Genomic DNA, 10234 nt, shown 5'->3' with positions numbered 1-10234 from the left:
GCCATGCATTTTGTAAACACCCTCGGGGCCGTGGGGAGGCCGAACGGGAGGACTGCAAATTGATAATGAAGAGCCCCCACAACGAAGCAGAGAAAGCGTCTGTGGCGCGGCCAAATGGCAATGTGGAAATACGCGTCCTGCATGTCGAGGGCGGCGTACCAGTCTCCCGGATCCAGGGATGGAATAATGGTCCCCAGGGATACCATGCGGAACTTCAACTTCACGAGGTATTTGTTGAGCTCTCGCAGGTCGAGGATAGGCCTGAGGCCCCCCTTGGCCTTGGGGATCAGAAAGTAGCGGGAATAAAACCCCTTGCCTTTCTCGTTTTCCGGAACCGCCTCTATAGCTCCTTTGCTGAGGAGCGTCTGCACCTCCTGCCGAAGGAATTGCTCGTGAGAAGGGTCCCTGAAGAGGGACGAGGAAGGAGGGCGGGAAGGAGGAAACGAAACAAACTGCAGGCGGTATCCCGTCTGCACCACGCTTAAGACCCAGCGGTCCGATGTTATTTGGGACCACGCCGGGAGGAAAAACGAAAGGCGGTTGGAAAACGGGGGGGAAGGATCCATAGGGGAAACTGTTACTGCGCCCTCGAGCGCACCTTCAAAATGAAGGCTTAGGACCAGGCGGGGGTTTTGAGGAGCCTTGGTTCTGCCCCCCTTGGTTCCCCGACTGCCTGCGCCTCCCGTTCCTGCCGCGGCGCCTGTAAAGGTCCTGCCGCTGGCGGAACTGGGAAAACGGCCTGCGTTGTTGTTGTTGTTGCGGCCGGAAGGGTCTACGCTGCGTCACGGGAGTGTGCATCCCGAGGGACCGCATAACGACTCGGTTATCTTTCAGACTCTTGAGTCTGGGGTCTGTTTTGTCAGAAAATAGGCCCTGGCCTTCGAAAGGAAGGTCCTGTATAGTATGCTGGAGCTCCGGCGGAAGGCCGGAAACCTGCAGCCAGGAGATGCGACGCATCGTAACACCTGACGCAAGGGTACGGGCAGCCGAGTCCGCAGCGTCCAAGGAGGCTTGCAAGGCCGTGCGTGCGACCTTCTTGCCTTCGTCCAAGATGGCCGTAAACTCTTGGCGAGCATCCTGTGGCAGCAGCTCCTTAAATTTGTCCACTGCCACCCAGGAATCAAAGGCATATCTGCTCAGCAGGGCCTGCTGGTTGGAGACCCTGAGCTGCAGCGCCCCAGCCGAATACACCTTACGGCCAAGGAGGTCCATCCGCCTGGCCTCTCTTGATTTGGGGGCCGGAGCATCCTGGCCATGACGCTCCCTATCGTTCACCGATTGAACCACCAGTGAACACGGGGTCGGGTGTACATGGAGATATTCGTATCCCCTAGAAGGGGCCATGTACTTCCTCTCGACGCCTTTTGCTGTCGGAGGGATGGAGGCCGGAGACTGCCAGATGGTGTTGGCGTTGGCCTGGATGGTTCGTATAAAGGGCAGGGCGACCCTGGTGGGAGCATCAGAAGAGATGATGGTTACAATTGGATCCTCTGTCTCCGAGACCTCCTCCGCCTGCAGACTCAGATTTTGAGCCAATCGCCTGAGGAGGTCTTGGTGCGCCCTGAGATCCAGCGGGGGGGGACTGTTGGAGGAGGTACCCGCCACCGCCTCATCCGGGGAGGAGGATGATGAGACCCCCGGCACGAGAGTGTCTAACTGAGGGTCTTCCTCAGCCCTCGCCTCTGCCTCCGGAGCCACAGCGGAGTCCTGCTGCTTGGACCCTTCCTCCCCTTCCGGGGAGGGAGGGGGGCGAGACAACGAGGCTTCCGGGGCCCTACGCTCCGCAGTCGCCGGCCTAGGAGGGAGCTGCTGGGGGCCCTGGGCCTGATGGTACGCCCAGGGTGTCCAGAATCCCCACTGTTGTGGGCCTTGGTCCTGCAGCGGCGGATCACCAAACAGCGCCGCCTGCCGGTCGGTGCCCAGCGCATAGCCGCTGTCCGTCTGGGAGGATACGGACGGCTGTCTCGAGGGCCACGGTGGGGCCGACCCTGGATGGTACGGGTCTGCGCGGGCCGGCACGGAGGATCGTCTCGGTGCCGGGGACCGGTGCCGGGAGTCATATCGGTGCCGGGATCGGGACCGGGACCGGGATCTGTCACGGTGCCGTGATCCTGATCGGTGCCGGGCGCCGCTTCGGTGCCGGGACCTGCTACCAGCTCGGTGCCGGGAGGTCGACCGGGACCTGCCACCAGCTCGGTGCCGGGAGGTCGAGCGAGACCGGGACCGGGACCTGCCACCAGCTCGGTGCCGGGAGGTCGACCGGTGCGGCGAGTAGCGTCGGGACCTGCTCCTGGAGTCGCGGTGCCGGTGTCGACTGGAGCCTGACCGCGACCTTCTCGATGCCGACCGGTGCCGCGAGTGCGACCGGTACCGCTGAGGGGAGCGGTGCCGGGACTGCGAGCGGCGTCGGGATCTGGAGCGCCCAAGACGTCGGGACCTGGATCGGGAACGACTGTCTCTGGGCGATGCCGACATCATGGGCTTGCCTCTGGACACGACCCGCACCGGAGGTACCGGGGGTGGCAGCCGAGTAGGCTCAGTCAGGGCAATAAGGTCCCGAGCCGAGGCGAAGGTCTCCGGTGTGGACGGGACCACTATCTCAACCCCAGATCTCATGGGGGAGCTCGGCGGCACCGGACTCAACGGACCCGCCGGGCCCGGAGTCAACGGTGCTGACGGTGCCGGCGGCGCCGCGGCCGATGTCGAGGCCGGGCGCTCTAGCCGGGTCTGCCTGGCCGGAGTATTAGACTTCGACGGCCTTGGCTCTGGCTCCAGTGCCGGAGAGGGTCGGTGCCGAGGAGTCTTCTCGGTGCCGGAGCGATCCGGTGCCGGTGCCGATACCACGGCCTGCGAAGCCGTCGGGTCAAGTGCCGCCTCCATTAGGAGAGTTCGGAGCCTTTGATCCCTCTCCTTCTTTGTCCTCGGCTTAAAGGCCTTACAGATGCGGCACTTGTCGGATCTGTGCGATTCCCCGAGGCACTTCAGGCACACTTCGTGGGGATCGCTGGTAGGCATGGGCTTCTTGCAGGCCGCACACTGCTTGAAGCCCGGCGAACCAGGCATGAGCCCGGTGCCGGGTGCCGGGAAGGGTTAAGCCCCCGGCGAAGAAGTACTTTACAACTAATTAACTTAACTATCAACTTAACAAACTAATTAACAACTATAATGAAACTAGAGATAACGATAGATAACGATAGATAACTAGGAGAGCTAGGGACGTGGAGGACAGCTATGCCGCGCTCCACAGTTCCAACGACCGACACGGCGGTAAGAAGGAACTGAGGAGCGGGCGGGCCGGCAGGGATATATATTGGGCGCCATGGCGGCGCCACTCCAGGGGGCGACCTGCCGGCCCACTGGAGTTGCTAGGGTAAAAAGTTTCCGACGAACGTGCACGCGCGGCGCGCACACCTAACTGGAATGGATGTGAGCAATCACTCGAAGAAGAACATAACTATCTTTGGATCTGGGGAAAAGGGAAAATAGTAAAACAGAAAACCACACATGAAACCCCCTTTGTACACATACAAACGAGCATCCCAACTCAAGGCCTCAAGAATTTTGCCAACCCCACAGTTCCTAATAGTGGAGTGTCTGTCCTATCAAGCTCTAGAACTCTTAAACCCACCACAAACCCTCCCCACCTAAAAACACATTCACAATTCAGTTAATTTCAGTGGTAGTCAAAGGCTGACTCTCCTCTGCCAGTCTGCTCCAGTCCAGAGAGAACTGCTCAGGTAAGCCCTGCTCTGATGTTTGGCTATGAGGTCCAGTTTGTGATATCAGTTTTGCTCCTGCCAGCCTGGAGGACCAGAGCACTGTAAAGTCATCACTGTAAAGTCATATGCTGGGTTGCTGCTGGTCTGGTCAGACCTTGCTTTAAAAATCTGTTCTCCTCCCTACCATGGCCACCTATCCAGTCTGGTCTAGTGCCTCAGATTCACTCCACACAGAGAGCCAGACCACCTGATAAAGCACCAAGAGCAGAATGGGACCTTTGAACAAAGTCACAGCTCCTTATTGAGCTTGGACTATATTAGCAAAACCAAAATCTGCTACCCATAAAGTCAGAGGGAATACTCCCCCAGGACACATCCTGCATAATTCCTATACCCTTTCATGAACACAGCAAAGATAAAATATCACATTTACACATCAAAAAAAGACAAATTTCCACCCAAAACAAAATGCAAGTGGAGTTATGGTAAATAATTAATGTAAAAGAAGCTAACTAGCACTGACTTTCCCCATCTCTTTAATAGACAGAGCAAAGAGATGTACCTCTCTAGGTCTCTGGCCCGGAGGTTTACATTAAATTTATAAACAACCTTAAGACTTTAATATGTTTTTAATTTATTGTGTTATAACAAGACCAAGTCTTGAAATGAAGGATCGGTCTTTTGGGGATTCATTCAGTTATTCATTGATCATTTCAATACTAGTGAATTAACTTTATTTGTATTATACTTTCTATAAACAAAGTAAGCAGATATTTCCAGTAAGAATGGCTTTTAGTGTGACTGAAGAGAAGAAAACAAGGAAGGTTCTTCTTCGAGTGATTGCTCATATCCATTCCAGGTAGGTGTGCGCGCCGCGCGTGGCAAACGTGCACGCACGGCGCGCACACCTACCTGGAATGGATATGAGCAACACATCTTGAAGAACAATAGTTACAAAGGTGAGTAACCATCTTTTACCATGACAGAGCACATTGTGTGTGCAAAAATCTGTGTGGAACACAAAATGGCTGCCCATTTAAGGTCAGCATGATCTGCACAGATATAAAGATGCACTATTCTGAAACATAAGTAATAGCATGGCTAAATACTCTACACCTTTTTCCTTCTTCTGGAGTTCTGCATTCCATCATGTGCTCAAATGAGTATTAAAAATTTTAGTTCTGGAATGAGATTTTCAGTCTGATAATAGTTGTCTATCATAACTTTTGTTGTTGGCAGGTTTTACTACATTACATATCACACATTCTCCATCAGTCACACATGATTAAATATCCATATGGCTTAGCCTGTGGAGGAAGTAGTATTAGATTAAAACATACCATACCAGGCAACGGAAAAGAAAAGGACAGGAACACATCCCCATTTACTGAAAGCCCAATAGGTTTGTTGGTATCTCTCATTTACAGTTCACTGGAAGGGAGAAGTGAACTTGACCCCTAACTGTAGCAGGCATTTGAGGAAAGAACAGATGTTTTAGTTTAAGATGCTCACTCCATTTCAGATATTTTTCAGGATAGAATTCAGAAGTCAGAGAGGTTAAAGAGGTAATAGTCTACTGGCCTCCACTCATTTTAGGTCTGTGCACTCTAAGACTTCTTGCGCTTTGACTCCTAACAGCATCTCTGACTCAAAATGCTTGGCTTCTCAAGGTGGTTGTTATAATGCAAGGTGACATGGATTCTGTCTGTTGTCCGTTTAAAAAACCTCTATTTTTTAAAAATAGCTCATTTGGATATGTTTAGCTTGAGGCTTTTTAGTGGACGACCACTCTTCCTGTGCTAACACCACAGTATCTCCTGGTGCTTCATCCCTGCTCCTAAGTGGTCGATAGCTGGTGGACCATCAGATTCATTAACTGTGCCTGCATTCTCATCCAGCCTGGACCCCGATAGTTACTCTGCAGAGATGTATAGGAACCCTGATGGAGCTAGTCCTCCACATCATGCAAGGGTGTCACTCTTTTCCCCAAGCAGAGGATCCCCAAATCCCCCCCGAAACACAGCAAGACTCCACTGGAGCATTGCAGGCAAAGCCTACTGGCTATGGATTGACCAATAACTGCTTTCCAAATACTGTGGCACCTTAACATAGTCACCATTAGCCTCACACAGAATACTTTTGTAATCCCATCCAGTGTTTTCCTTTGCCATGGATTATGTACGTCACAGCTTACTGTTAATACTGAGAGATTTTCCTCATATCTCCAAGGTTTTGGCTGCTGTCAATTGACCTGATTTTCATAGGATTTATGCAGCAGAGATGAAGAAAATCCAACTCTATTTCCTCTTCCACGAAATTTGCTCTAAATGTAATAATTTCTAAACAGGCATTTCCATTATTCATAGTGGAATATGTTAGGTTTACCAATTTATGGTGGCATGCCAGAGCAGGTACAGTCATTAGACAGAATCCCATCTGGTTTCTGAACTGCCTGCATCTTATTAATTACCGCAACTGAGTCTTAAGCAAAGGCAGCACTAATATAATGAAGAGCTCTGGCTCTTGAGTCCTGTAAAACAAGACTAGATAGAACAGTAGGAAGTGTACTATGGGGAGGGAGATAGAGATGCTGAAGACTCTGTAGATTATTTAGTCTAACTTCTGCAAAGCACAAATGGCCCCCTCTCTGGCCAAGTTAGTTGGATGTGCATCTGACTGTGCTGTAAATGGCCTGTATAATGCATTGGGGCGTAGCTTTTCCCAGCATGTTTAACTCTAGCCAGTGACTGCTAGACAATGACTAATTCAACTACGATGCCATTAGCACAGTTGAGGAAGTTCTCCACTAATTCCATCAGTGCTCTTGTGTTGAGACAGCAAAGTGGTTGCAAAGTGGTCTGTCCAGTTAGATATTTTATTCTCTCCTTTACATGCATTCACACCCAAAATACATTTCTTTCTAACCCCAAATGCAGACTCATTGTTTATTTCTATCACAGTAGCACCCAAAAGGACCAGTCAGGATCAGGACCCGATTGTGTTAAGAGCTCTACCATACTTGGAAGACAATTCTCGCCCCAAAGCACCTACGATCCATTTTAAGGCAAGACCAAAAAAAAGTGTGTGAGAGTAAGATGCTGTTAGTGAGCCTGAGGGCAATGCTAACAGATCATAAGGTTAACAGTTTTCCAGTGAGAAGGGAAGACAGGGTATTGATTCACACAGCTATTGACTCAGACTCATAGACTTAAGGTCAGAAGGGACCATTATGGTTATCTAGTCTGACCTCCTGCAGGCCACAGAATCTCACCCATCCACTCCTGTAACAAACCCCTAACTTATGTCTGAGTTATTGAAGTCCTCAAATCATGGTTTAAAGACCTCAAGGTGCAGAGAACCCTCCAGCAAGTGACCCGTGACCCATGCTGCAGAGGAAGGTGAAAAACCTCCAGAGCCTCTGCCAATCTTCCCTGGAGGAAAATTCCTTCCCGATCCCAAATATGGCGATCAGTTAAACCCTGAGCATGTGGGCAAGACTCACCAGCCAGCACCCAGGAAAGAATTCTCTGTAGTAACTCAGATCCCACCCCATCTAACATCCCATAACAGACCATTGGGCCTATTTACCTGCTAATAATCAAAGATCAATTTATTGCCAAAATTAGGCTATCCCATCATACCATCCTCTCCACAAACTTATCAAGCTTAGTCCTGAAGCCAGATATGTCTTTTGTCCCCACTACTCCCCTTTAACCAAAACAGCAGGACTAACAATGAGAGTCAAGGTGTGTTTTGTACCCAAAAGATGGGTCAGTGATGGGGAAACATTGCCAAAGCTTACCACAGCAAGAGTCTGGGTAGAACACACCATATTTCTTTATTAAAATGAACGTGAAGACAAATGCTGTGATAAGTATGGACACCATCACAGCCAAGAAGTTTGCAGGGCTCATTTTAAATTCTAATACAGCTTTTGGCTAGTAGACTTTTGGATAAGGGAAGCAGAATGTTTATACCATCTGACTCACTACCAAGTGTACTGGACTAGAATAACTGTCTCAATTTGCAATACAGCAGATTGCCTACACCTTTAATGATGAAGTAACAACAGTTTATGTTGCTCTAGCCCTGCATAACTTCAAAGCCACAGCAGAACTAATTCTTCTCAAATTAATGAGTGAGATTTTCAGCTGGTGTGCATTCATGTAGCATTGATCTCAGAGCTATGTTGATTTACATGGAGAGTCTGACCCATTACACCAGTGTAAAAATAGTGGGGGAGAGCCTCATTCTCTGTGGACATTTTATTTCAGCTTATAAGAAGGATATATATGTCCTGAAGAAGTGGCTAATCCTTTCTGATTAGAACCACCTTATATATGATGACTCTGTAACCTCTCATCATAAAGACCAGAGGGGTATAGGTGATGATAGGGGCTGGATTGCCTACGGGCCCTTTATTTTGGCTTCTTGTTAACCAGTGTTGTGATACAGCAGCTCACTTCTGTCACTGGCTTCGTGAATTCTAATGTGAGAATAACTAGCAGTTTGCGGTGTGTCTGCCCTATTTTTAATCAGTCTGTCCTGAATTTGGCAGGCTCAGCTGTGATCCACACCAGACACAGTCACACAAGAGTCTCCCAATAAACTTAATAGGCAGCAGGTTTAAACACAAAATAAAGAAGTACTTATTCACACAATGTGCAATCAGCCTATGGAACTCATTGCCAGGGGATGTTGTGAAGGATGAAAGTATAAGTAGATTTAAAAAAAGCATTAGACAAGTTCATGGTGAAATAGGTCCATCAATGGCTATTAGCCAAGATGATCAGGGATGCAACCCCATGCTCTGGGCATCCCTAATCCTCTGACTGCCAGATACTGTATCTGTACGACAGGGGATGGATCACTTGAGGTTTGCTCCATTCTATTCATTCCCTTTGAAGTTTCTGGCACTGGCCACTGTAGGACGAAAGGATACGGAGCTAGATAGACCATTTGTCTGATCCAATATGACAATTCTTATGCACTTTCAGTCCCACGCATGGTCATCAATTCAGATTTCTATTGCTGAGAGCGGTAGGAGGTTTACTTCCCTGCTTAACTGGGTGGATGTTCTGTTCTCAGTTGCCAAGTATCACACCCTAAATGCGGATATGGGGTCTCAATCAATACACGTGATAACATTAGGGGAAACTCCTCCATTATTTTTTGGTATTCTGATAACACCTAAACACCCTCATCTGACCACATGGTTCCATTGTGCTAGGAGCTGTACATACACATTACGAGACAGTCTCTGTCCCAATAAGTTTACAGTGTGAATGGTTTGACATGCTGGGAATTCATTTGACTGGCACTGTAGCAACACTATGAAAACAAAGAATCCAACTGCAACACATGGATGACTGGAGAGACTTGGTATAAAAACCCAAATATAAATATTACAATGCACTTGTTTTACTTTTATATTTTTAATCAGATGTTTAGTGCTATAGGAAATGCAGAATTATTCAGTCTCACTCTGAAACTAATCTAGGCAATAATGAAATTTTTCTGCAGGAAATTAGACACTGGTATTTAATGAGTTTTTCTTAATGATGCCACAAGCCCCTGATTTCTTAAAATAATTGTAAATAGGACAAGAGTTATCCATAGATCTCTAGCTTAAACTTGTAATGTAAGCCTCTGGGGTATGTTTCATGTAATTTGGACATTTCTAAATTAAATTAAGTTACCTGCATACAGAAGAAAGCCCAGATACATTACTATGCATCTCCTAAGGGGAGTGAGGGAGTCTTTTCCACATCCTGCATTATCCTCTCCTCAAAATACTGTCAGTATAAAATATTAATTAGTTTGATATATTTTCCCACAATCAATTATAATTTGAAATGAGTTGTGCACTGGAAATGTGGTGACTTGTCATTTACATAAGATGCCAGTCAAACTGACATCAAGTTTAACCTTGTATTGTCCTTGCAATGGAGTATACGATGCCAGACTCCAGGATGTCATGAGCTGACCAACAACATGAGTCATTCACTTCTCAATAAAATATATTAGAAAAACCACATGAAAAACTGAGTTCACTCATATTGGAGTTGCCATTCTTGATCCTAAGATTTTAAAAAATTAAGAGATTCTATCTCAACTTCTGTCCTCTATTGGACAAGTAACAGTCTTTGTGAAATTGTTCCAAGTAGTTTTCAATTAGTTTTTAACAACTATCTGTAGGCCATAACTAGCCATCAATTTTTGACATAGAAATCCTTGTTGTCAAAGGGGACTCTGGTTTTTAGAGTTAAAGGCACACTATCAAGCTGAGCGGTTTTAGATAGCTGCTGAAAGCGTGCCTGCTGAAATGAGTGCGTGCCAGGTGTTTCCCCCTTTAAAGGATTTTCTCTCTTGCTTTTTTCTAGCATGCTACCAGATCCCTTTGCTTCCAGCATATTATCACTCATCTTGGTTAACCATAACTTTCCACAAAAAAATAAAACCCACTCCAGGTAGCCCCCACCCACCAATTTCCTCCCATTCCCCAACTCCAGGAA

The sequence above is a fragment of the Gopherus evgoodei genome, chromosome 6 (assembly GCF_007399415.2).
Source record: "Gopherus evgoodei ecotype Sinaloan lineage chromosome 6, rGopEvg1_v1.p, whole genome shotgun sequence".
Taxonomy (NCBI): domain Eukaryota; kingdom Metazoa; phylum Chordata; order Testudines; family Testudinidae; genus Gopherus; species Gopherus evgoodei.
Note: the sequence above shows the minus strand (reverse complement) of the source record.